Source organism: Zalophus californianus, chromosome 1 (genome assembly GCF_009762305.2).
Source record: "Zalophus californianus isolate mZalCal1 chromosome 1, mZalCal1.pri.v2, whole genome shotgun sequence".
NCBI lineage: Eukaryota > Metazoa > Chordata > Mammalia > Carnivora > Otariidae > Zalophus > Zalophus californianus.
In genome coordinates, this window is record NC_045595.1 from 59,773,988 (window position 1) to 59,798,381 (window position 24,394).

Sequence of the window (24,394 nt, forward strand, 5' to 3'; positions counted from 1 at the left end):
CAAAGTTAATTTTTTAACGTTTTTTTTTTTTTTAATTTTTCTTTTTCCCTTTTTCAATCAACATCTTATCAATCCCTTTTTTTAAAAAAACATTTTTTATTTTTCATTTTTAGAGTCATATTTTATCCCTTCATAGTAGTTATCCTTATTTTTGGCATATATATACAAGTTGTTCTCTCTTTAAAATTTTGAGATACAGTTTCTTCTAACAGATCAAAATATACCCTAAATCACTAGTGTATGGCTTTGTTCTAGTCTCCTGCCTGATCACATTCTCTCCCTTTTTTCTTTTTTTTTTCTTAAATCTTCTTCTTTCTTTTTTCAAACAACTTATCTTCTCAATTCCTTTTATAAAATCTTTTATAATTTTCACCTTTACAGTCATCTTCCAACCCTTCATTGTATCAACCCTTATTTTGTACATATATGTCTTTCTTCCTTTAAAATTTTAGGAGGCACTTTTTTCTAACAGACCAAAATATGCCCAAAATCTAGTGTGTGACACTGATCTATGCACAGGCCTGATCATATTTGATCATATTCTGCTTTTTGTGTATTGTTCTGTTTTTGTTTTTATCCTTTTTTTTTCTCTTTTTTCTTTCTTTCCCTTTCTTTTCCCCTGGTTTCAGGTCTTTTCTGATTTGTTTACAATATATTTGTGGGGACGTTGTTAACCTGTTAGCATTATGTTCTCTCATTCATCTATTCTCCTCTGGACAAAATGACAAGACGAAAAAAATCACCTCAGCAAAACGAACAAGAGGTAGTACCGTCAGCCAGGGACCTACTCAATACGGACATTAGTACGATGTCGGACCTAGAGTTCAGAATCGTGACTTTAAAGATACTAGCTGGGCTTGAAAAAAGTGTGGAAGTTATTAGAGAAACCTTTCTGGAGAAATAAAAGAACTAAAATCTAACCAAGTCGAAATCAAAAAGGCTATTGATGAGGTGCAATCAAAAATGGGGGCACTAACTGCTAGGATAATTGAGGCAGAAGAGAGAATCAGTGATATAGAAGACCAAATGATGGAACATAAAGAGGCTGAGAAAAAGAGAGAGAAACAACTACAGGATCACGAGAGCAGAATTCGAGAGATAAGCGATACCATAAGACAAAACAACATTAGAATAATTGGGATCCCAGAAGAAGAAAGAGAGAGAGGGGCAGAAGGTATATTGGACCAAATTATAGCAGAGAACTTCCCTAATGTGAGGTAGGAAACAGGCATAAAAATCCAGGAGGCACAGAGAACCCCTCTCAAAATCAATAATAATAGGTCAACACCCCAACATCTAATAGTAAAACTTACGAGTCTCAGAGAAAAAGAGAAAACCCTGAAAGCACCTCGGGAGAAGAGATATATAACCTACAATGGTAGAAACATTAGATTGGCAACAGACTTATCCACAGAGAACTGGCAGGCCAGAAAAGACTGGCAGGATATCTTCAGAGCACTAAACGAGAAAAATATGCAGCCAAGAATACTATATCCAGCTAGGCTGTCATTGAAAATAGAAGGAGAGATCAAAAGCTTCCAGGACAAACAAAAACTAACGGAATTTGCAAACACGAAACCAGCCCTACAAGAAATATTGAAAGGGGTCCTCTAAGCAAAGAGAGAGCCTAAAAGCAGCATAGATCAGAAAGGAACACAGACAATATACAGTAACAGTCACCTTACAGGCAATACAATGGCACTAAATTCATACCTTTCAATAGTTACCCTGAATGTAAATGGGCTAAATGCCCAATCAAAAGACACAGGCTATCAGATTGGATTAAAAAACAAGACTCATCAATATGCTGTCTGCAAGAGACTCATTTTAGACCCAAAGACACTCCCAGATTGAAAGTGAGGGGGTGGAAAACCATTTACCATGCTAATGGACACCCAAAGAAAGCTGGGGTGGCAATCCTTATATCAGACAAATTAGATTTTAAAACAAAGACTGTAATAAGAGATGAGTAAGGACACTATATCCTACTTAAAGGGTCTATCCCACAAGAAGATCTAACAAGTGTAAATATCTATGCCCCTAACATGGGAGCAGCCAATTATATAAAGCAATTAAGAACAAAAGCAAAGAAACACATCGATAGCAATACAACAATAATGGGGGACTTTAACACCCCCCTGACTGAAATGGACAGATCATCTAAGCAAAAGATCAACAAGGAAATAAAGACTTTAAATGATACACTGGACCAAATGGACTTCACAAACATATTCAAAACATTCCAACCCAAAGCAACGGAATACACATTTTTCTCTACTGCCCATGGAACATTCTCCAGAATTGATCACATCCTAGCTCACAAATCAGGTCTCAACCGGTACCAAAAGATTGGGATTATTCCTTGCATATTTTCAGACCACAATGCTTTGAAACTAGAACTCAATCACAAGAGGAAAGTCAGAAAGAACTCAAATACATGGAGGCTAAAGAGCATCCTACTAAAGAATGAATGTGTCAACCAGGAAATTAAAGAAGAATTAAACAAATTCATGGAAACCAATGAAAATGAAAACACAACTGTTCAAAATCTTTGGTTTACAGCAAAGGCAGTGCTGAGAGTAAAGTATATAGCAATACAAGCCTTTCTCAAGAAACAAGAAAGGTCTCGGGCGCCTGGGTGGCTCTGTCGTTAAGCGTCTGCCTTCAGCTCAGGTCATGATCCCAGGGTCCCGGGATCGAGTCCCACATCGGGCTCCCTGCTCAGTGGGAAGCCTGCTTCTCCCTCTCCTACTCCCCCTGCTTGTGTTCCCTCTCTCACTGTGTCTCTATCTGTCAAATAAATAAATAAAATCTTTAAAAAAAAAAAAGAAACAAGAAAGGTCTCAAATACACAACCTAACCCTACACCTAAAGGAGTTGGAGAAAGAACAGCAAATAAAGCCTAAACCCAGCAGGAGAAGAGAAATAATAAAGATCAGAGCAGAAATCAATGAACTAGAAACCAAAAGAACAGTAAAACAGATCAACGAAACTAGGAGATGGTTCTTTGAAAGAATTAACAAATTGATAAACCCCTGGCCAGAATTATCAAACAGAAAAGAGAAATGACCCAAATCAACAAAATCATGAATGAAAGAGGAGAGATCACAACCAACACCAAAAATACAAGCAATTATAAGAACATATTATGAGCAACTCTATGCCAGCAAATTAGATAACCTTGAAGAAATGGGTGCATTCCTAGAGATGTATCAACTACCAAAATTGAACCAGGAAGAAATAGAAAACCTGAACAGACCTATAAGCCACTAAGGAAATTGAAGCAGTCATCAAAAATGTCCCAAGAAACAAAAGCCCAGGGCCAGATGGCTTCCCAGGGGAATTCTACCAAACCTTTAAAGAAGAATTAATACCTATTCTCCTGAAACTGTTCCAAAAAGTAGAAATGGAAGGAAAACTTCCAAACTCATTTTATGAGGCCAGCATTACCTTGATCCCCAAACCAGACAAAGACCCCATCAAAAAGGAGAATTACAGACCAATATCCTTGATGAACATGGATGCAAAAATTCTCACCAAAATACTAGCCAATAGGTTCCAACAGTACATTAAAAGGATTATTCACCACGACCAAGTGGGATTTATCCCTGGGCTGCAAGGTTGGTTCAACATCCACAAATCAGTCAACGTGATACAATACATTAACAAAAGAAAGAACAAGAATCATGTGATCCTCTCAATAGATGCAGAAAAAGCATTTGACAAAGTACAGCATCCTTTCTTGATCAAAACTCTTCAGAGTATAGGGATAGACGGTACATACCTCAATAACATAAAAGCCATCTATGAAAAACCTACAGCGAATATCATTCTCAATGGGGAAAAGCTGAGGGCTTTTCCCTAAGGTCAGGAACGCGGCAGGGATGTCCACTCTCACCACTGCTATTCAACATAGTATTAGAAGTCCTAGCCACAGCAATCAGACAACAAAAAGAAATCAAAGGCATCCAAATTGGCAAAGAGGAAGTCAAACTCTCACTCTTTGCAGATGATATGATACTGTATGTGGAAAACCCAAAAGACTCCACCCCAAAACTGTGAGAACTCATACAGGAATTCAGTAAAGTAGCAGGATATAAAATCAGTGCACAGAAATCAGTGGCATTGCTATACACCAACAACAAGACAGAAGAGAAACAAATCAAGGAGTCTATCCCATTTACAATTGCACCCTAAACCATAAGATGCCTAGGAATAAATTTAACCAAAGAGGCAAAGGATCTGTACTCAGAAAACTATAAAATACTCATGAAAGTAATTGAAGAAGACACAAAGAATTGGGAAACGTTCCATACTCATGGACTGGGAGAACCAACATTGTGAAGATGTCAATGCTACCTAGAGCAATCTACACATTCAATGCAATCCCCATCAAAATACCAACCACTTTTTTCAAAGAAATGGAACAAATAATCCTAAAATTTGTATGGAACCAGAAGAGACCCCGAAGAGCCAGAGGAATCTTGAAAAAGAAAAACAAAGCTGGCGGCATCACAATTCCGGACTTCCAGCTCTATTACAAAGCTGTCATCATCAAGACAGTATGGTACTGGCACAAAAACAGACACATAGATGAATGGAAAAGAATCGAGAGCCCAGAAATGGACCCTCAACTCTATGGTCAACTCATCTTTGACAAAGCAGGAAAGAATGTCCAATGGCAAAAAGACAGTCTCTTCAACAAATGGTGTTGGGAAAATTGGACAGCCACATGCAGAAGAATGAAACTGGACCATTTCCTTACACCACACACAAAAACAGACTCCAAACGGTTGAAAGACCTAAACGTGAGACAGGAGTCCATCGAAATCCTAAAGGAGAACACAGGGAGCAACCTCTTCTACCTCAGCCGCAACAACTTCTTCCTAGAAACATCGCCAAAGGCAAGGGAAGCAAGGGCAAAAATGAACTATTGGGATTGCATCAAGATAAAAATCTTTTGCACAGCAAAGGAAACAGTCCACAAAACCAAAAGACAACCGACAGATTGGGAGAAGATATTTGCAAATGACATATCAGATAAAGGGCTAGTATCGAAAATCTATAAAGAACTTATCAAACTCAACACCCAAAGAACAAATAATCCAATCAAGAAATGGGCAGAAGACATGAACAGACATTTTTCCAAAGAAGACATCCAAATGAACAACAGACAGATGAAAAAGTGCTCAACATCCCTCTGCATCAGCGAAATCCAATTCAAAACCTCAATGAGATACCACCTCACACCAGTCAGAATGGCTAAAATTAACAAGTCAGGAAACGTCAGATGTTGGCGGGGATGTGGAGAAAGGGGAACCCTCCTACACTGTTGGTGGGATGCAAGCTGGTGCAGCCATTCTGGAAAACAGTATGGAGGTTCCTCAAACAGTTGAAATTAGAGCTACCACCCGATCCAGCAATTGTACTACTGGGTATTTACCACAAAGATACAAATGTAGGGATCTGATGGGGTACGTGCACCCCAATGTTTATAGCAGCAATGTCCACAGCAGCCAAACTGTGGAAAGAGCCAAGATGTCCATCGACAAATGAATGGATAAAGAAGAGGTGGTATATATACAGAATGGAATATTATGCAGCCATCAAAAGGAATGAGATCTTGCCATTTGCAACGATGTGGATGGAACTGGAGGGTGTTATGCTGAGTGAAATAAGTGATCAGAGAACGATATGTATCATATGACCTCACTGATATGAGGAATTCTTAATCTCAGGAAACAAACTGAGTGTTGCTGGAGTGGTTGGGGTGGGAGGGATGGGGTGGCTGGGTGATAGACATTGGTTAGGATATGTGCTATGGTGAGCGCTGTGAATTGTGCAAGACTGTTGAATCACAGATCTGTACTTCTTTTTTTTTATATATATTTTTTACTTTTATTTTTATTTAAATTTAATTAGCGAAGGTATAGTACATCATTGGTTTTTGATATAATGTTCAATGATTCATCAGTTCAATATAATACCAGTGCTCATCACATCATGTGCCCTCCTTAAAAATTTTAAATAAAAAAACAAAAAAAACCTAAATGTTCATGTTAATTTTTAGAATGGTCACTGAAAGAATATTTAACATAAATTTAATAGCGAGCAGAAGGAGAAATAGGAAATAAAACAATTCAAATAAGAAAAGAATAAACCCAAGCATATCAGTATTTCTTTGGATACTGCAATTATAAGGCCAGCTTGCTAGCCTGGAAAAAAACTAACACAACTATACACTGTTTAAAAAAAATTTTTTTTTTAAATATGAAGGCCCAGAAAGTCTAAATGCAAAAAGATGAAAAAACATTTACCAAGGAAGAGTATTCAAAGTACCTATGCTATTTTTAGAAAGAGCATATTTTAAGGCTAGAAGCATCATTAGGGATAAAAGGGAGAAACAACATTGTGATAAAGGGGTCAATCCATCAGAAAAATACAATTATAAATACATATGCACCGAAGAATATATAAACTGTAGGTATAAAGCAAACTATATGAAGCAAAATTTCAAACTATATAAAAATTTCACAGAAAAGAAAACAAATAGGCAACATATCAGTAAAAACAGAGATGAGTAGCTCTAAACAAAACTGAGTCTATGACAGATCTGTACTTCTTAAACAAATAATGCAACATATGTTAAGAAAAAAGAGAAAGAAGAAGATAGCAGGAGGGGAAGAATGAAGGGGATTAAGTCAGAGGGGGAGACGAACCATGATAGATGATGGACTCTGAACAACAAACTGAGGGTACTAGAGGGGAGGGGGTGGGGGGATGGGTTAGCCTGGTGCTGGGTATTAAAGAGGGCACATTCTGCATGGAGCACTGGGTGTTATGCACAAACAATGAATCATGGAACACTACATCAAAAACTAATGATGTAATCTATGGTGATTAACATAACAATAAAAATTTTAAAAAATTAATGATGTAATGTATGGTGATTATCATAACATAAAAAAAATGCCTATTAAAAAAAAAAACCACAATGAGATACCACCTTACCCTAGTTAGAATGGCTAAAATTAACAAAATAGGGAACAACAAATTTTGGTGAGGTTGTGGAGAAAGGGGATCCCTCCTACATATTGGGTGAGTATGCAAGATGGTACAGTCACTCTGGGAAACAGTGTGGAGTTTCCTCAAAAAATTAAAAACAGAGCTACCCTATGGCCCAGCAATTGCACTGCTGGGTATTTGCCCCAAAGATACAGATGTAGTGAAAAGAAGGGGCATATGTACTCCAAAGTTCATAGCAGTGATGTCCACAATAACCAAACTGTGGAAGGAGTGGAGATATCCTTCAACAGATGAATGGATAAAGAAGATGTGGTTCCTATATACAATGGAATATCACTCAATCATCAGAAAAGATTAGTACCCACCATTTGCATCGACATGGTTGGAACTGGAGGGGATTATGCTAAGTGAAAATAGTCAAGCAGAGAAAGACAATTATCATAGGCTTTCACTCATATGTGGAACATAAGGAATAGCACTAAGGACCACAGGGGAAGGCTGGGAATACTGAATGGGAAGAAATCAGAGAGGGAGGCAAACCATGAGAAACTCTGGACTCTGGGAAACAAACTGAAGCTTACATAAGGGAGGGGAGTGGGAATGGGGTAACTGGATGATGGGTATTAAGGAGGGCAGGTGTGCTGATGAACACTGGGTGTTATATGCAACTAATGAATTGTTGAACAGTACCTCAAAAACTAATGATGTTGGCCTATTGAACATAATAATAAGAAAAATGCAGCACAAGTTTTTTAAGCCTGTTTTAACATTCCTTCATTTTTTAATATACTGTTATCCTCCAGGCATGGAAGGGGCCCAGGCCTCTTGGGCCTTTCGGAGGAAATGGTCTGCATCTTATAGGCAAGGAGGTAGGCTTTCCTCAGGCTCTCATGTCTGGTGAGTGGCTGGTCCCTTTGCCAGCTGCTCTTCAAAGTGAAGTCAGCAGAACTTGTGGGACTATTTTTAGTAACCAGCTCAGTAACCTTAGGCCCTCCTTCTGAGGTCTGGGGCCTTGAGGTGTCTTCCCAGCAGCCTGGGTGTTGTTTCTAAGGGTCCTGGGTGTTGTTTCTAAGGGTCCTGTAAGCCCTGAGGTGTCAGCTTCTGAATGTGCTATCCTCCTTTGTGGGGCTGTTCCTTCCTCCATCCCGAGGCTGGCAAGATCCTGGATGTGGGCCTAGTTGCTACCAACATTTCCACCTGGAGATTGAATCAGCAGCTTCACTGAGGTCAACCCTGAGTCCATGCCCCTACCCGGGTGCTGTAAGTCTCCCTGCATGAATCTAACAAAGACAAGAAGTCCATCCCTGGATGTTAAGTAATTTGGGGGGTGGAGAAGACTCCTAGGTCTGCTGTGGGGATGTTTTCTAACAGAGGCATGATCATCCCTTACATCGTAAAGCCAGCACTGCCAGACACACCCTGGTGGGCAAGCCTCAGTTTCCTCACTGGAAAGTGGGAACGGTAATGCATGTTCTGCCTGCCCTCCAGATCTGTCACGATGATTCTGTGATATCACAGATGTAAGCATGTGTTGGAAAGTCCCAGTGAAGTGCAAGGTACTCTTTCCATTACAACATGAACAGTTTTGTTCACGGTTACGCTCTTGCAGATTGCAGGAGGGGTCCACGTAGTGGCACTGTCTTCCTTCCTAGCAGCTCTCGGTGCAAGGGCAGTGGTCTGGGCCCAGCGCATAGGGAACTGCTGCATTCTTGTCCCACCTCGAGGCCCATGTTGTTCTTCCTGCTGTGGCTGAGTCTCTATCAGTTCCCTGCAGAGCTCTGGGATGGGGCCACTGATTTGGCAGGACAAACAATAGCAATGGCCCACTTCTCCCCATGTGAGTGAAGCACAGGAATGGCCTTTGGGTGTGGGTGGACCTGCTGGGGTAGTGGGCACCACACCAGCCCTGGATTATTCAGCATGCGAAGTGGGAAACAGAGAGCGGCAGGCCCTGAGTGATTGATCTTGAAATATCTTCATCATCATCACAGACCAAATGTCATTCCTTGGAATTTTACTGTTTTCTGTGTAAATATGACATCATAAATTTAATATCGAAGAGCAGCTAATTCATGGAGCAGTCATCTTTGAACCGGGACACTAGGTGAATCAGAGCATCTCCCTTATAAAGCACTCATTTGTTCATGCATTCATTCACTTGTTCACTTGGTTTGAGAGACGGAATCTGGTTGATGGAATGGAAGGGTCATCTTTAAATTCCTTTGGAACAGAGTTTGAATCCCAGCTCTCTCTCTCAGGGCTGTGACCTTGAGCAAGTGGAGTAACTCTCTGGGAGCTCAGTTTGCTCATCCATAAAGAAGGCAGGTGACATTCCCCTCCCTGGTTTACTCTGAGGGTTAGCACTGATGTGCGGACAGCAATCTGCACCCAGAGTAAGTGGACAAGAATCAGACTTCTGCTCTCCAGCACTGCACCTTTTCATTTATTCTGCAATCAGCAAGTGTCTTTCCAGTGCTGCAGATGTCCCTGCTTCTGCCCTCCCTCAGGTTCCCCCTCCAGTCCCGGGCACACCTGCCTGACTTCTTAATGTTGGCCAGCAGTAGTGCCCAGGAAGGCTTTCTTTGCCTGTGGGCGCCACTTGGCCCACCTTGTCTGACAGTTCATCAGGCCTGAAGGACCAGCACACTATTGTGCCCTGGAAGTAGCCCTCATGTAAAGATTGGGGGGAATTAGGATTTGCACATCCTTCAAGATATGTCTGAGGTTCCCAGAGGTCCAGGCAGGACTGAGCTCCAGATGCTGCAGTGGTAACTTGCTTGGTAATGAAATTTTCTTGGCTGCCCTCCATTCCCTGCCTCATCTCCCCCCTTCTCCCACCAATGTTTTCTGGGATCATCTCCCAGATAAACTCTTGCACCTGAATCCTCATCTCAAGGTCACTTCTGAGCGCTGAGAGGGGGCAATTTAAAGCAAGCGTCTAATAGTACTAGTGGATATGTTCAGAGATGAACAAAGCCTCCTCCCTTGGGGAATTCACAGTCTAAGAAGCAAAAATATCCAACCTGATATAGCACAATGACATAAGTTAAGAGGTGTTGGGGAGTTGGGAGAAAAGAGGTTGAGGGGTGTGTACTTGAATTTCCCAGGGGAGGACAAGCCTGAGCAGAGGCTAAGGGAGCCATCACAGAGGGCAGCCTCTATAGGGACAGGACTGGGCAGGAGGCCGACCCCGCTGCAAGGTGTGGTCTCTGAAGGGAAGGCCACGTGGCAGCACAGGGGCAGGTGGGCTTGTTGTGGGAAGAGGGTGAGGGCCCTAAACTCCAAAGTCATTTTGTGGGGTCAGTCTGCATGGCGGGACCACACCCCTCCACTCTGGGCAGAGGGGCAGTCAGGGCTTGGCCAGCCCATCACATGGGCCTCTGAGACTGTGGGGGGCTAGGCAGACCTTGAAATGGGGCTGCTGCCACCAAGATGAAGGCCATTTGGGGAAGACAAGGACTGGCTGGGAACAATGGATGGATGCTGTAGTGGCAGAATGACAGCAGGAAGCTGGGACAGACATGAGGAAAGCTGTGGGTAGGGTAAAGCCCAACTTGTGCCCCAAACCTCCTCCAGTGATCCATCCACATGCCTGGAATCAGCCCCCTTTTTGGGATTTGTCCTGTCAGAACTTCAATAGTAACAATAAACATAGTAGCAGGAAACATGGGTTGAGCCCTCACTATCTGAGGGCTGAGGGCTTTACATGGATGACTTCCTGTCAACCTCAACCCTTTGAGGTAGGCACTAATATTAATATCACTTTGCAGATAAGAAAACTGAGGTTCATATCTTTCCTAAACTCAGGTTGGGCTTCCACAACACAGTACTACAGACCAAGTGGCGTGAAAAACAGAAATTTATTTCTCAGAGGTCTGGGGCTTGAAGTCCAAGCTGAAGATGCCAACAGGATTGGTTTCTGGTGAGACTTCTCTTCCTGGGTTGTAGATGGCCACAGTCTTGCTGGGTCTTCACATGGCTTCTTCTCTGTGGGCATGGAGAGATAGGAAGAGAGAGAGAGAAAGACAGAGATGAGAGATGAAAGACAGAGAGAGAGGAAAAGAGAGATGCGAGATGAAAGACAAACACACACACACACACAGAGATGAGAGATGAAAGACAGACACACACACACACACAGGGTGGGGGAGCTCTTGAGTCTCTTCCCCCAGTTGTTGGGACACCAGTCCTATCTGCTCAGGGTCCCACCCATAAGCCCTCATTTAACCTTTATTGCATCCCTATAGGCCCTATCTCCAAGTACAGTCACACTGGGGATTAGGGCTTTAATATACATATTTGTTTTTTGGGGGGGAGACATAATTTAGTCCATAATATCCCCTAACACTATATAAAACTTTATCATTTACAAATGTCATTTTGTAAATGGTGAGGTCTATATATCTTAAATTTCCATCCCAAGACTACAGTTTGGCATAGTAGCTCTTTGCAAAAGCAAAGACAAGCTTAAAATTCAGACAGGCCTGTGGACTCCCAAGGCAGCATTCTGGGTGGGCACTTACAAATGCCGTAAGTGAGGGGAAGAGAATGGGGCATGAGCCAGGACCTAGTGCACACCACCTGCCACTTACCAAGACCCTTAAGAATGGGTCATGTGTCTTAGCATGGCTATTGTCCTTTGGAGCTTAGCTGGGGCTGCCCCCTTCACAAGAGTACTATATTCTCCCCATGGTTTCTTTACTAGAGGTCAGCTGTTAGTTGACATTTATCATTACACTTTTGTTGGTTTATTTTTCTTGCAGTGGAGTTAAGTAGGAAATAAAATGTTTCTTGTACCCATATTGAAACAAGATAAGCCCACTTAAAAAGTTAAAGAACCCACGGCAAGATTACAAGTGGGGGCCTACAAACCATATGTTTAAGTACATATGCAAATAAAACATGGCTGGGGTGCCTGGGTGGCTCCGTCAGTCAGTTAAGCATCTGCTTTGGCCTCGGGTCATGATCTCAGGGTCCTGGGATTGAGCCCCACATCAGACTCTGCTCACTGGGGAGTCAGCTCCCTCTCCCTCTCCCTCTGCGCGCGCTCTCTTTCTCTCTCTCTAACAAATAAATAAAATCTTAAAACAAAAACAACACACATGGCTGTAAAATAGAGTTCATTCTATTTTCTGGCCTTGACAAATGTACCTCCATAGCAACTTGGGAGGCCGGGTTCAAATGTAGAATTCTTGGACTCCTATGTAAAGATACAGGGCATGCCCCCCAACCTGTTCATTCTCTGGGACACTAATCCAGGTATACATCCTAGAAGTGGGCTTAGGGTCATTCAGAATTCCCAGGTCCTGGGGAGTTGGAGCATGGTCTAGAAAGTTTAGGGCAGGATTACTGGCTACCAGTGGATATAACCCCTCTTTCTGTCGGGAAGGCAGGAGGTGCCAGAGGATGGTTAGTCCCCTGAAGCCTAGGTGCATAAGGAGGTGTGCAGGCAGTACGCAAATGCGGAAGGCTGCACATTTGCTGAAAAACAGGGTGTGCATGTGGGTGTCTGTAAACTTGTAGAATATTTTTGTGTTTAATATGCAGAGTTGTCTTTTGCTGAAATAATATCATGTAGTACTAAATCTTGTTAAGTATCTAGCTTTCACTTGCCCTTGCATTTCCACCGCTGTTTTGGACTTTCTTCTGGTTGGACTCATGTTGAGCTTTGCCTGAAGCTCTCTCCCTCCAAAATCTCATCCCTCTTTAGATCTTGGTTAGAAGAGGCCGACCATCAAGACATTTTTGAGTCAATCAGGGAAAACAGAACCAGACTGGTTATTGCTAACTTTGTTAGGTGTGTTACTGGTATTATGGGAATGCTTGAAAAAACAAACATTTATAGATTAGATAAGATACTCAAGTATTTAAAGGTGAAATATGTCTGCTGGAATGCTTTAAAATTGCTCCAGGAAAAAAAAAAACAACAGATGTGTGTGTCGGGGGAGGGATATAGATGGGGGGAAAAAAAGGCAAGGTGCAGACCATGATGGAAGCTGGTCTATGGATGTGTGGGACAATTCCACTGTTCTACTTTTGCATGTGTGCACATTTCTACAATAAAGAAGTTAACCACAAGAACAAAACGCTCTTCCTGGAGACTTGACGGAGCACTGGCTGCCAGCGAAGCATCTGTGCGTTAGGAATGGCTCGTCTTCACACCCTCTTTAAAGATGGGATCCTCAAGCCCCCTCTCCTCCCTGGAGGTTTTAGAGCCTGAGATTCGGTTTCCTTTGTAAACCAGGCCTCAGATGGTTCACTACAACACAGGAGGAGGGGAACTTGGAGCGCTCAGGCAACGCTCGGTTTACACAGTCATAGCCTGGTTGAACGCGGCCTGGAGAGGGCTTCTGGCCCCAGGAATCCTCATCACGAACCCCACGCTCCCCGGTCCCGAGGGCGGGGTCTGCGCCGCCCTGCCTTCCTGCGCGCGCTGGGCAGGGCAACGCGCTGGTCAGTCTGGGGCCGCCCCTCCCCGCCTTCGCCCCGCCTCCAGGGCCGGCCCTCGACCCCGGCCCCGCCCCCGCGCGCAGTCTCCGGGTCCCGCCGCGGCCGGGAGGGGTGGCTAGAGGAGCTTGACTTCCCCGTTTCCTCCGTGAGCCCTACCCGCGGCCCGCCCACCTCCTGCCCGCTTGTTGTGTGCCGCCGCCCGGGAGGGTATCCGGTAAGCGCGGCCCTGTGCCCCACGCGGGCTGGGGCGGGGGTGCGCGAAGTCTGGGGTAAACCGGGGGTGGGGTCCCAGGGAGGGCGTTCCGAGGGAGGGTCTGGATGTGTGGGGGTGTCACACTGGAGAGGCCCGGCCCAGGGGAAGCGCCGGGGGGGGGACCAGGGCGGGGGATGCGTAGAAGAGGGAGTAAACCCAGGGCTGTTCGAGGGTATCTCGGGGCTGGGTGGGGCACACCTGGGAAGCCCAGGGCTTGGGGAACGCGGAAGACGAGGTAAACCGAGAGCCGGGGTGTCCGATGGGAGGCCGGGGCCAGGAGGTACGCGAATGTAAGGTAAAACGGGGGAAGGGAAGGAAAAGTGGTTCCAGGGGGACCTAGGGCGGAGGTGGCGCCTGGGGAGGTAGCCAGGTTAGGACCCAGGGCAGGGGCAGCTCTGGATGAGGGACCTGGGGTGGAGAGAGACAAACCAGGGCTGGTGCAGTGCCCTTGCGGGTGGGAGGTGGAGAATCCAGACCTTGAGGGGTGGGCAAGTCTTGTTCCTCAGGTATCTCTGAGGCTCCCTCCTCTCCCACACATCCAGTGTCTGGGTTTAACTGGCCTCCTCTACCACACCTACTGATCAGAAACTACCCAGGTGGGTACTCCAGGTGATTTTGATGCAGCTGTAGTTTAAGAACCACTGGTCTAAAACATCAGAACTTTGAGGGTTTTGAAGTAGGGGTGGGGACTGTCCAGGTGTCTTGTGACATAAATGTGTTATTACATTTAATCTTCACAACTCTGAAGTCGGTGCTATTGTCCCCATTTAACAGATGAGGCACTGGAAGCACAGAAATTGAACTTTTCCAAGGACCCGCATCTAGGAAGGGGAAGAGCTGGGATTCAGACCCTTTGGGCTGGCTCCAGGGTGCTCCCACTGAACCCCGTCCTCTGTGAAGCCCAGAGGCACTTTGACTCACAGCCAGGTAGTGGGCAGCTGAGTGGAGCCGATTGGTGCCAGCATTTCGGCTACCCAGTGAGTGGTTAGGAATGGCCATCCCTCCTGCCTTGGGGTGAGCACTAGTTTGTATGAGGTGCTAGCGACCAGGTCTCAGACCTGATGTGCACTGGGGCTCCCAAAAGGTCTTGGATTCAAGGCCAGCTTCTCCCTGACTCACTGGGAGGCGTCTGGATGATCAGTGACCTTACAGACTCATGTGACTGGCAGCCAGTGTTCGTCTGGGCCCTGGTCCCCTTGCCCAGCCCCTCTCATAGCCTGCACCAGAGGAAGGGGCTCCCAGCACTCCAGCCCTGCAGGACTCTCGCTCCACACTCTGACGCCTTGGCTGGGTAGTTCTTTGTTGTGGGGGGCTGTCCTGGAGCACTCCCTCCATCTTGTGTCCTCTAGGGGAAAGGCTGGGTGGGCACCGCTGCCCTGGAGTCCGTGACATCTCCCCCCAGGTTTGCCCCTCTCTGTGGCCTACAGGAGAGGGTTTACTGTGTCCACAGCCCACTCTCCCGACAGGAGCCTCCCTTACCAGCAGGCCCGTCCTTCAGGACCTGGCGTGTTCATTCATCCGTGCTCATTTCTGTTGATCCAAATGACCCTGGAACCCATTCTCCTGAAACACTCCTGCGTTCTCCAGGAAACAGAGTACCTCTGACCACCATCCATGGGGATGTGAGGTCCCTGCTGGTGGGTCACGGTGTCCCCACACCGTAAGGGGCACAGAGCAGGTGGGAATGCCTGCTGGGTGCTGACCACACTGGGCCTCTGACCCATTTTAGATGATTTTAGAGGACATTCCTCAGTGTGCTTCCCTCACGCAAGTTTCTCTTGGAGCTGTTCCCTGGGGTCCCCCTAGCTCTGCCTTGCCCCTTGAGACGTGGCCTCTTTCTCAGCAGTTGGGGAACCCTTCGGTTTAGCTTGGCTGCTGGCACTTGCCTCCTGATGCCAACCTGGTTTCTCGGCATATTTGGAAACTCATTTGTGTTCTCCCTGAATCTCACCACAATGAGTGGGTCATCCAAAGGGTTTTACTCCTTTTGGGAGGAGAGAACAAATCTTCAACGTTCGTGTTTCTCTAATTATCTAGTTTTTGTAAACATTCTTTGGGCCTCTTTTCAGTTGGTTACCTTGTCTGAACATCTGTGCCCTTCAGCTTGTGCACCTTCCTGCTGCCTGGTTATCTTGTGACCACGGGTGCTGGGTGGTTTCTCCTGCTCATCCCAGCATGGTCTGCCTTGTCCACTCCTTCCTGCTCACATGCATGGGTCACGGATGTGTCTTCTCTTCATGAGGTGATGCAGTGGTGATCAAATTGACAAAGGGCCCAGCTTATTAAAAGCAACAAAGGAAGGATTCTCTAATAGGCTGTATTTCATCCTTTCTTGACTTTTTTTGTCTGCAGTTTTATTTTATTCTTTATGGGTTTTATACATTTTGTATTAATTTAACTTTTCTGTTTTGATCTCCTAATGAACTTGTGGCCCTTTGCGGGTTCAGCTTGTGAAGTGGTAATTATACCGTGTTTATTATTATTATTAGATGCTGAAGTTGTCACTGATTGACAGTGGTAGTCTGTTTACATTTTGTTCCTTTGTCATTTTAGTCCCTCCTCAGACACTTCTGAAAGCATCTTATTTTCTAGCAACAACAGAATGTTCCAGAGCTATCTTGATTTTTCTCCTGCCTCAAGTTATGGGATTCATTGTCCTCTAAGAGTCCTGGTTCTGAGTGTTAGAGGTGAATATCTGAGTGTAAGATGTGCGTGGGGGTACCCCCCCAGACTAAGGGAAAGTCCTGTTGCTTTGGACTACTTTAGAAGTGTCAGAGCCAGAAAGTACATCCTTTTAAAGGTTGGTGTTCACATTGACTTTGAGCGTTTTGATGCCATGTACCCAGCTATCTTTGCAGTACACCATGGCTGTTAAGATTTGTCTCCCACACTGGAAGTCCTCAACTCAGCTCTCAACTCTCTCGCCCCCAGAGGAGGGCAGGTGAAGTCACAGAGCCCGAACATGCATAACAAAGCACAGGAAAACCGAGGGACTTAAAGCCAACAGTGATTTATCCTTTCTCAATGTTCTGTACATTGCTGGGGTGTAACTTTGGCTTCACGGGGGTCATCTGGGGTCACTCATGGGCCCTGATTCCTTTTAGTGGGGGAAGCAACAGAGTTGTCTTTTGAAAACAGAAAATCAGTCTGTGGAAGAAACATGAACTCCTTGCTCTGCCTTTAAGGTCCTACAGGACCGGCTGCCCTGCCATCCATCCTCTTGCATCCAGGTACCGCAGACTTGTCGGCCTCTTTGCCGTTTCTTCCTTGGAGGCACCGAGTTTGCCCTACCCCAGTGCCTTTCTACTTGCTGCTGTCTCTGCTTGCAGGGCTCTTTCCCTAGACCTTCGCACAGCTGGCATTTAAAAAAAAAGTTTTATTATTTATTTTTTAGTAGTCGCTACACCCAATGTAGCTTGAACTCACAAGAGTCGCATGGTTTTCTGACTGAGCCAACCAGGTGCCCCTGTGCAGTTGGTATTTTTTTTTTTTAATGAATTAGAGCTAAGTAAAATGTCACCCTCTTTTCTAGGGCCTTCCTTGATCCTCCATCTGTACCCTACCCTGCACTTTCCCGGCATGGCCCCTGTCAGTTCACTGTATTTAATTTCTCTTGTTCATTTATTTCTTCTCTTGTTTATTTCTGTCTCTGCCTCTAGAATACAAATTTCCTGAGAGCAGGACCTTTATCTGTCTTGCTTTTCACGTATTCTTGGTGCCTAGAAAATCCCTAGCATAAAAGGAAGGAACAAAATGTTCTTTGTTGAATGGATGATGAATCATTCATGCACTGAGGGGGCGAGAGGGATGAATAGGTGGAGCACAGAGGATTTTTACGGCAGTGAAATTACTCTGTATGATATCATTATGGTGGACACATGTCATTAAACATTTGTCCAGACCCACTGAGTGTACAATGTAGGAGCGAACCCTAATATAAACTGGACTCGGGGTGATTATGATGTGTCAGTGTAGGTTCAGTGTAACATTCTCCTCTCATGCAGGATGTTGGGGGAACTCTCTGTACCTTCCTCTCAATTTTTCTATGAACCTAAGACTGCTCTAAAAAAGAAAAGTGTTTTTTTCCTAATAGTGCACACCCATTGGGAAGAAGTCTGAACAGTATAGACGTGTATAAAATCCAAAGGATTATATCCACGCCTCCTGAACCCTAGCTCCTTCTGTTTACACCCACGCCTCCTGTGTTGACTGGTTGGGTGGCTGGGGTGCCTTTCATGGGAAGGATGAGATTGAGAGGCAGAGTGGGGCCCTCGAGAGCTCTGTGTTAGACCTAGTGTGCCTGAGACGCTTCTCAGACCACTGAGTAGGAGGTGGGCTCTCTGTGTGTGGATCCCGGCTGAGCTGGAGACCTCTGTCCAGGGGGCAGCGCAGCACATCGTTGTTACTTCACGCACGGGCCTGGGGGAGGTCCGGGCACGGGCTGTGGACAGAAGAGAGGTGAGGAGAGTCTGGTGTGTCAGCGCTGGAGGTCGGGGGGAGAAGCCACAGCAGGAGGAGAGGCAGTAGGACACCAGTGGAGTAGGACCAAGTGAGGCGCGCATGGAAACCTGGGAAGGGCCGCCGGGAGAGACGGAGACTTTCACATAAACAGTGAATCACTTTTCAGCGTAAGTGTGTCCCATTTGATCTGCTGCATCTGGCAGCCCAGAGCTGGGAGGAGAAGGCTGTGATGTCCGTCTAGCCTTTCCACCGCGGTGCTGTAAAGGCCAGGGAAGCCTGTGGGCCTGTACGACTTGTGATGAGCCCCCAGCCAGTTCCCCAGCTGGAACTGCTGTTGAGGCCGGACCAGCCCTTGTGGTTCTTACTATCACAGGAAGTGCCTCAGCAAAAAACAGAGAACTTTGAAGAACAAGCTTTCTTACAGGTCCCAGAGGGGACACGGCACGCCTCAGGGCCACACAGCCACACAGTGCAGTCTCAGGTTGGGGAGGGGGCGAGGACATGGTGCTCGGCCTTTCCTGGGGTGAGATAACTAGGGTTTCATGGGTTCACTGTTTATCAGATGATTTAAAACCTAAGAGCAAGAATTAGGATGAGGGAAGGGAGAAGCGGGGTCACTTAGGCAGTCAGTGATCTAGATTACCTAGGATTTGCTAAAGGGGGAGCTCTGTGGGTGCAGTGACCTGGCTCTTGGGTTGGTTTGCCAGTAGCTGTGTCATATAGCTGGGTTCGCAGATGTCTCTGATATGGATGCCTTGGCAATCAAAGGCTTCATGTCAGGCACACACTACAAAGGAGGCTCAAGGAGCCTCAGGAGAAACAAAGTCAGCTCCAGCACCCTTAACGTAGCCTTTATTCTAGAGTGCTGAACACTGGAAGGCTTCCAGAGAGCATTCTGACTTGGGGAAGGAGGGTGGAATGTTTTATGGACTTTAGCAGGAAGGTATTGGTTAGAATTCCCCTAGACTTAGCAGGAAGGGGGCAGCCCCTGTCCAGCCAGTTTCAGAAATGAGAGCAGGGCATTGTTCTTGAGGGTCAGCAGCTCTTTCAGGCAGTTGACTGTATCGGGAGGGATGAAAGGAGCAAGAGCTAAAGGCACGTGCAGGAGGGGTGGGGGCACACTGCGGGGGCAAGGACGTCGGGAGGCCATGGTGCACAGGTCTCGAGTCCTTGAGAGTGTCTCATGCCACGCTGAGGTTTGGGGGAATTGTTGGGCATCGTGCAGGTGACCTCTGGCCTTGGCAAGGGCCACTTGTGCAGAGAGGAGCCAGCTGGGTGTTGAGCACAGAGGCAAGGACACCGGGACAGTGGGGATGTGTCCCTTTCATTGTGTTCTGAAGGGGAGCAAAGAAATGGGGTGCAAGCTAGAGGGTGGCTTGAGGTCAAGGGAGCTTGTTGGAGAGGGAGATTCTAGAACAAGGTCCTGTTGTCATTAGATGATCCTGCAGAGGTAGAGGGAAGAAACTGAAAAGGCAGGAGAGAGGAGACCCTTGTGAACGCTGGTCCTTGAGAGGGCTGAGGTGGATTCTGGGGCACAGGCGAGAGGCTGGCACCCCTCACCCCCTTTACCCTGTGTTCCCTCTGCTCTGTAATAGACCTTCTTGGGACGTGTGAGGCTAAGGGATATGAAGGACCGCTGCATGGGTCATGGGTAGCTGTGTCTATTATTATTATTTTTAAGAAATTATGGATCTGGTACTGCAGGGATGCTGGGACCCCCCCCAGCCCTGTTCTACTAATTGTCCTTCCTCCCCATGTGTTCCAAGGGAGCCACATAGAATAGCAGAATGGGGACCTGAGACCCTGTTGACAATTTTGTATGTGGCTCGCAGTGATGGTCGGACTGGGACTCTTCTCTCCATTGTTACCTGCTTCCCTACTATGGCCAGGCCTCCCTTGTGAGCCTGACTCACTTTACCAGCACTGCTGCCCTGAATGGGATGAATTTAAAGAGAATGTTTGGTTTACCTCAAGGGTTCAGGCTTAGAGGGTTTAGAGCAAGAAAGCCACTGGGAAGGTAGAACAAGGGTCTTAGTCCTAACGAATGACCTGGGCCTGGACCAGCCAAGTGAGGGTGGCTCCTGTGGGGGGCAGGACCAGGGCAGGGGGCCAGGGTGGGCCCCGCTGGGCCTGCTGTGGCAAGAGGAACAGACATTTCCTGTCCCACTGCTGGGCTGCTACAAAGCCTTTAGGAGTCATGCAGGAATAAGTAATTCCTATTGTTTGTCCGTTGTGGTTTATTGCCTTTCTGAGCTGAGCAAAGCCTGCCTTGGCCCAAGTTCTGTAGGCTTGTGTGTGCGGACTGTTCCTACCTTCAGAAGTATCCCTGAAGACGTGAGGCCTCCTCTGTGCCCTGTTTACTCATTGCTCACTCAGGCTGTCCTCACAGGCCCAGTGTCTCTGTTGACTTCCATAAACCTGATGCGCACAGTGCAGGGCCCCTGGCCCTCTGCCAGTGGGGAGGTGGGGCTGGTGGCCTTGGGCAGCTTGTGGCTACAAGTTAAAACATGTATCGACTGACTTGTCCCTGCTGAGTTCTTCCCTCTGCTCTTCCTGTCTATAAATCCTGTGGAAAAGAAGGTTTTACCAACACCTGGGTGGACTATCAAGGATGACATGAGATGCTAAAAACAGAGGTGGACAGGTATATACAAAACAACCCAGGATCTAAAACATTGATTTAAAAAAAAAAATAGCATACATGAGTGTGTCTGTGTGTGTACGTTGGAAGGATATATACTAGATTTAGTGTTATTTGGGGGCAGTAAATTGTTGATGATTTAAACTTCCATATTTACACCTTTTTTGTGTTTTCTAAATTGTATTTCTTATGAACACATTACTTTTATATTAAAAAACAATCGAGTGATTTTTATTTTGGAAAGGATGGTCCCTTGGGAGTAGAATAGGTGGATCATGGCAGGTCATTTGGTTGCATTCGACACAGCAGTAAAATGAGATGGTCCCACAGCGTGGCTGAATGTGAGAAACCTAATGTTGGCCGAAGAGACCAGACAGGAATAGATGGGAGTATGACTTACTGATCTAACCTGCAAAGAAAGCAGACACTATTGTTTAGGACTGCTCTCATAGTTGGTAACACTAAGGAAGGAATGAAACAGCAGCTGAGGAGTGGTTCTTCCCAGAGTGCGGACTGTGGTCCCCTGTGGTAAGGAGTAGGGGCTGTTATTAGACAGGGGCTCAGAGAGTTTAGGAAGCTGGTAGTCTTCTGCTTCTTCCCCTTATTCCATAAATAATTCATGAATATTTTTTATTGACACACAAATCACGTACCATAAAATTCACCCCTTCAAAATGTATAATTCAGGAGAACAGAAAATACATGTTCAGACAGAGACTTGCGTACATATGTTCATAGCGGGGTATTATTTGTAATAGCCAAAAAGTCAGAAAAGTTCAAATGTCCGTCACCGAATGAATTGATAAACAAAATGTGGTCTATTCATACAGTGGACTATTCCACTAGTCTATGAAACTTTGTTCCTATGTATAGCTCTATACTCTCCTACTTTGTGCTCCTACTGTCATACAAATTGCATATTTAGTTACTGTGTACCCATATATAGTGATTTGTAATCACCAAATTATGCAGTTGTCTTTGAATTGGATGAGAGAAAGAAGAGTTATTAACAAAAATGCAGTTACGCTGTTTTTATACTTTCCTGTGTAGTTACCGTCACTCGCGCTCTTTCTTTCTTTACATGGATGCAAACTACTATCTGGGTCCTTTCGTTTCAGCCTGAAGGACTTTCTTTGGTGTTTCCTATAGGGCAGGTGTGCTAGTGGCAAGTTCTCTTGGTTTTTGTTCATCTGGGAATCTCTTAATTTGTCCTTCATTTTCGAAGGATACCTTTGCTCCTTACAGAACTCTTGGCTGGCAGTCTTATTCTTTAAGCTCTTTTGAATATGTCATCCTGCTGCCTCTGGCCTCCATGATTTCTGATGAGAAATAAGCTGTTAATCTTGAGGAGCTCTGGTCCGTGAAGAGTGACTTCTCCCTGCTTTTAAGATTCTCTGTCTTTGACTGTTTGATAATGGTGTGTCTTGGTGTGGATCTCTAAATTTATTCTGCTTGGAATTTGTTGAGGTTCTTGAATATGGGAATTTTTCTGATCATATTTGGAAAGGTTTTGCCCATTCTGTCTTCAGATATTCTTTTGTACCCCTTTACTCTCTCATTCCTTTCTGAGACTCCTGTTATGCAAATGCTGGCTTGCTTAATGGTGTCCCCCAGACCTCTGAGGGCTTGTTCATTTTTCTTCATCCTGTTCTGTTCTTCAGGTAGGATAATCTGTTGATTTATCTTTCAGTTCAGTGGTTCCTTATTCTCCCTGCTCAGGTCAGCTGTTGCAGTCCTCGAGGGAATTTTACACTTTGGCTATTATATTTTACAACTCCAAAATTTCTACTTGGTTCTTTTAAAAGGTTTTTATCTCTTTATTGATATTCTCTGTTTGGTTAGGCTTCATTTTCATACTTTCTTTGGTTCTTCAGGCATGGTTCCTTAAGTTCTTTGAACATATTTAAAATAGCTGATTTAAAGTTTTTGTCTATTAAATCCAGTGTCTGGGCTGCCTCAGGATATTTTTTATTAATTGCTTTCTTCCCTGTGCATAGGTCATAGTATCATGTTTTCTTGCATGTCTCATATTTTTTGTTGAAAACTGGACATTTTAAAATTCTACAACGTGGGGCGCCTGGGTGGCTCAGTTGGTTAAGCGTTCCAGCTCTTGGTTTTGGCTCAAGATCATGGTCCCAGGGTCCTGGGATCGAGCCCCGCATCGGGCTCTCTGCTCAGCGGGGAGCCTGCTTCTCCTTCTCCCTCTACCTGCCGCTCTCCCTGCTTGTTTTTTCTCTCTCCCGCTGTCAAATAAATAAAATCTTTTTAAAAATTTTGTAATGTGACAACTCTGGAAATTAGATTCTCCCCTCTTCTCAAGGTTTCTTGTTATTGCTGCTTGCTGGAGTTGTTGTGTCTTTGGTGACTTTTCTGAGTGACCTCTTTAGTTTGTATTCTGTGTTGTATGCGGCCACTGAAGTCTCTGCTCGTGGTCAGGTAACGCTTGGCTAGAGATCTCCTTGAAGGCCCCGTGTGGAACTGCGTGGAACTGCTGAACCATCCCTGTCTGTGCCTGGGGGCTCTGTGTGCGCATTGGGGCACGCCTTCAGCGTAGTCTGGTGGCAGACAGCTCTGTCTCGCCCTCACTTTCTGCTTGTGCAGAGCCTCCAGAGGAGCTGGAGGGTAGAGCTTCGGGCCTTCTCAGCTATTTCGTGAGCAGATGCCCAGCCCAGTATGAGTGGCCTTCTTGATTCCCAGGAATTTTTAGGAACTCTGCAAAATTTGCACATCTCATTCCCCTTTTCCTTTTAGGCTTTTTGGTTAGTGTATTATTTACCCCAGCTATTACCCACTGCCTCAGGCAGCTGTGAAGTGCCTTTAATTGTTTCCAACAAATGTCCCTCAGGGAAAGGCTTTTGTACACTGAGTGAATTAGGAGTCAGGTGAAATACAGATAGTTTGTAAGTGGCAGTTTCCAGTGAACCACCTACTAGGTCAAAGAATGACAAATTTTTTGAAAATGAGGCTTTGAAAGAGCTTGAGCCCATTCTGTTCTCTCTGGGCTCTCTCTCTTTTTTAGGCTGCTGCAGAACCAGAGAGCAGGGGGTAGGACTAAGGCACAGTTAAAATATCAATCACCTATGTTGCTGTTCTTGCTAAGGATTCAGCATTTTTTTCTTGAATAAATACTCTTTGCATTACTGCAAGCCTTTGATTAATTCCCAGAGTTCTGAAAAAGTGGATTCTGACAGTTTTTGCTAGCTTTCTTGTTCTTTTATGGAGAGAATTTTCAGTTCCCTATACCACCAGTTTTGCTAACTCCAATTCCTAAATATTTAGTGCTCTCTTCTATAATGTGTTTTTTCCCCCTCAAATATGTGCATATTAAATAAAAAACTATTTTTTTTTTAATTTTTTTATTGTTATGTTAATCACCATATATTACATCATTAGTTTTTGGTGCAGTGTTCCATGATTCATTGTTTGTTCATAACACCCAGTGCTCCATGCTAAAAACTATTTAAATTGGGGTTGCAGGAGACCATGTGGAGGCAGTCACTGTGTGAGGGCTTACATGGCATCAGCCCCAGAGGGGTCAGGAACTCTACTGAACAGCCCCTGTT

The 24,394-nt window shown here is 45.3% G+C and overlaps 1 protein-coding gene across 6 annotated transcripts in view; it reads left to right on the plus strand.

Moving 5' to 3' along the window:
• Positions 1-13,562: 13,562 nt before the first annotated feature.
• Positions 13,563-24,394, plus strand: part of SLC41A3 (solute carrier family 41 member 3) — a 94,421-nt gene continuing 83,589 nt past the window's right edge. For 2 of the 6 annotated variants that reach the window (XM_035723260.1, XM_035723268.1), the window contains exon 1: positions 13,563-13,690. The gene's annotated coding sequence lies outside the window, so the exon portion shown is untranslated. Of the gene's footprint in view, positions 13,691-13,879; positions 14,025-18,218; positions 18,358-20,706; positions 20,835-24,394 lie in introns of those variants that run through there. The other 4 variants (XM_035723263.1, XM_035723261.1, XM_035723266.1 and 1 more) reach the window with 4 other exon arrangements.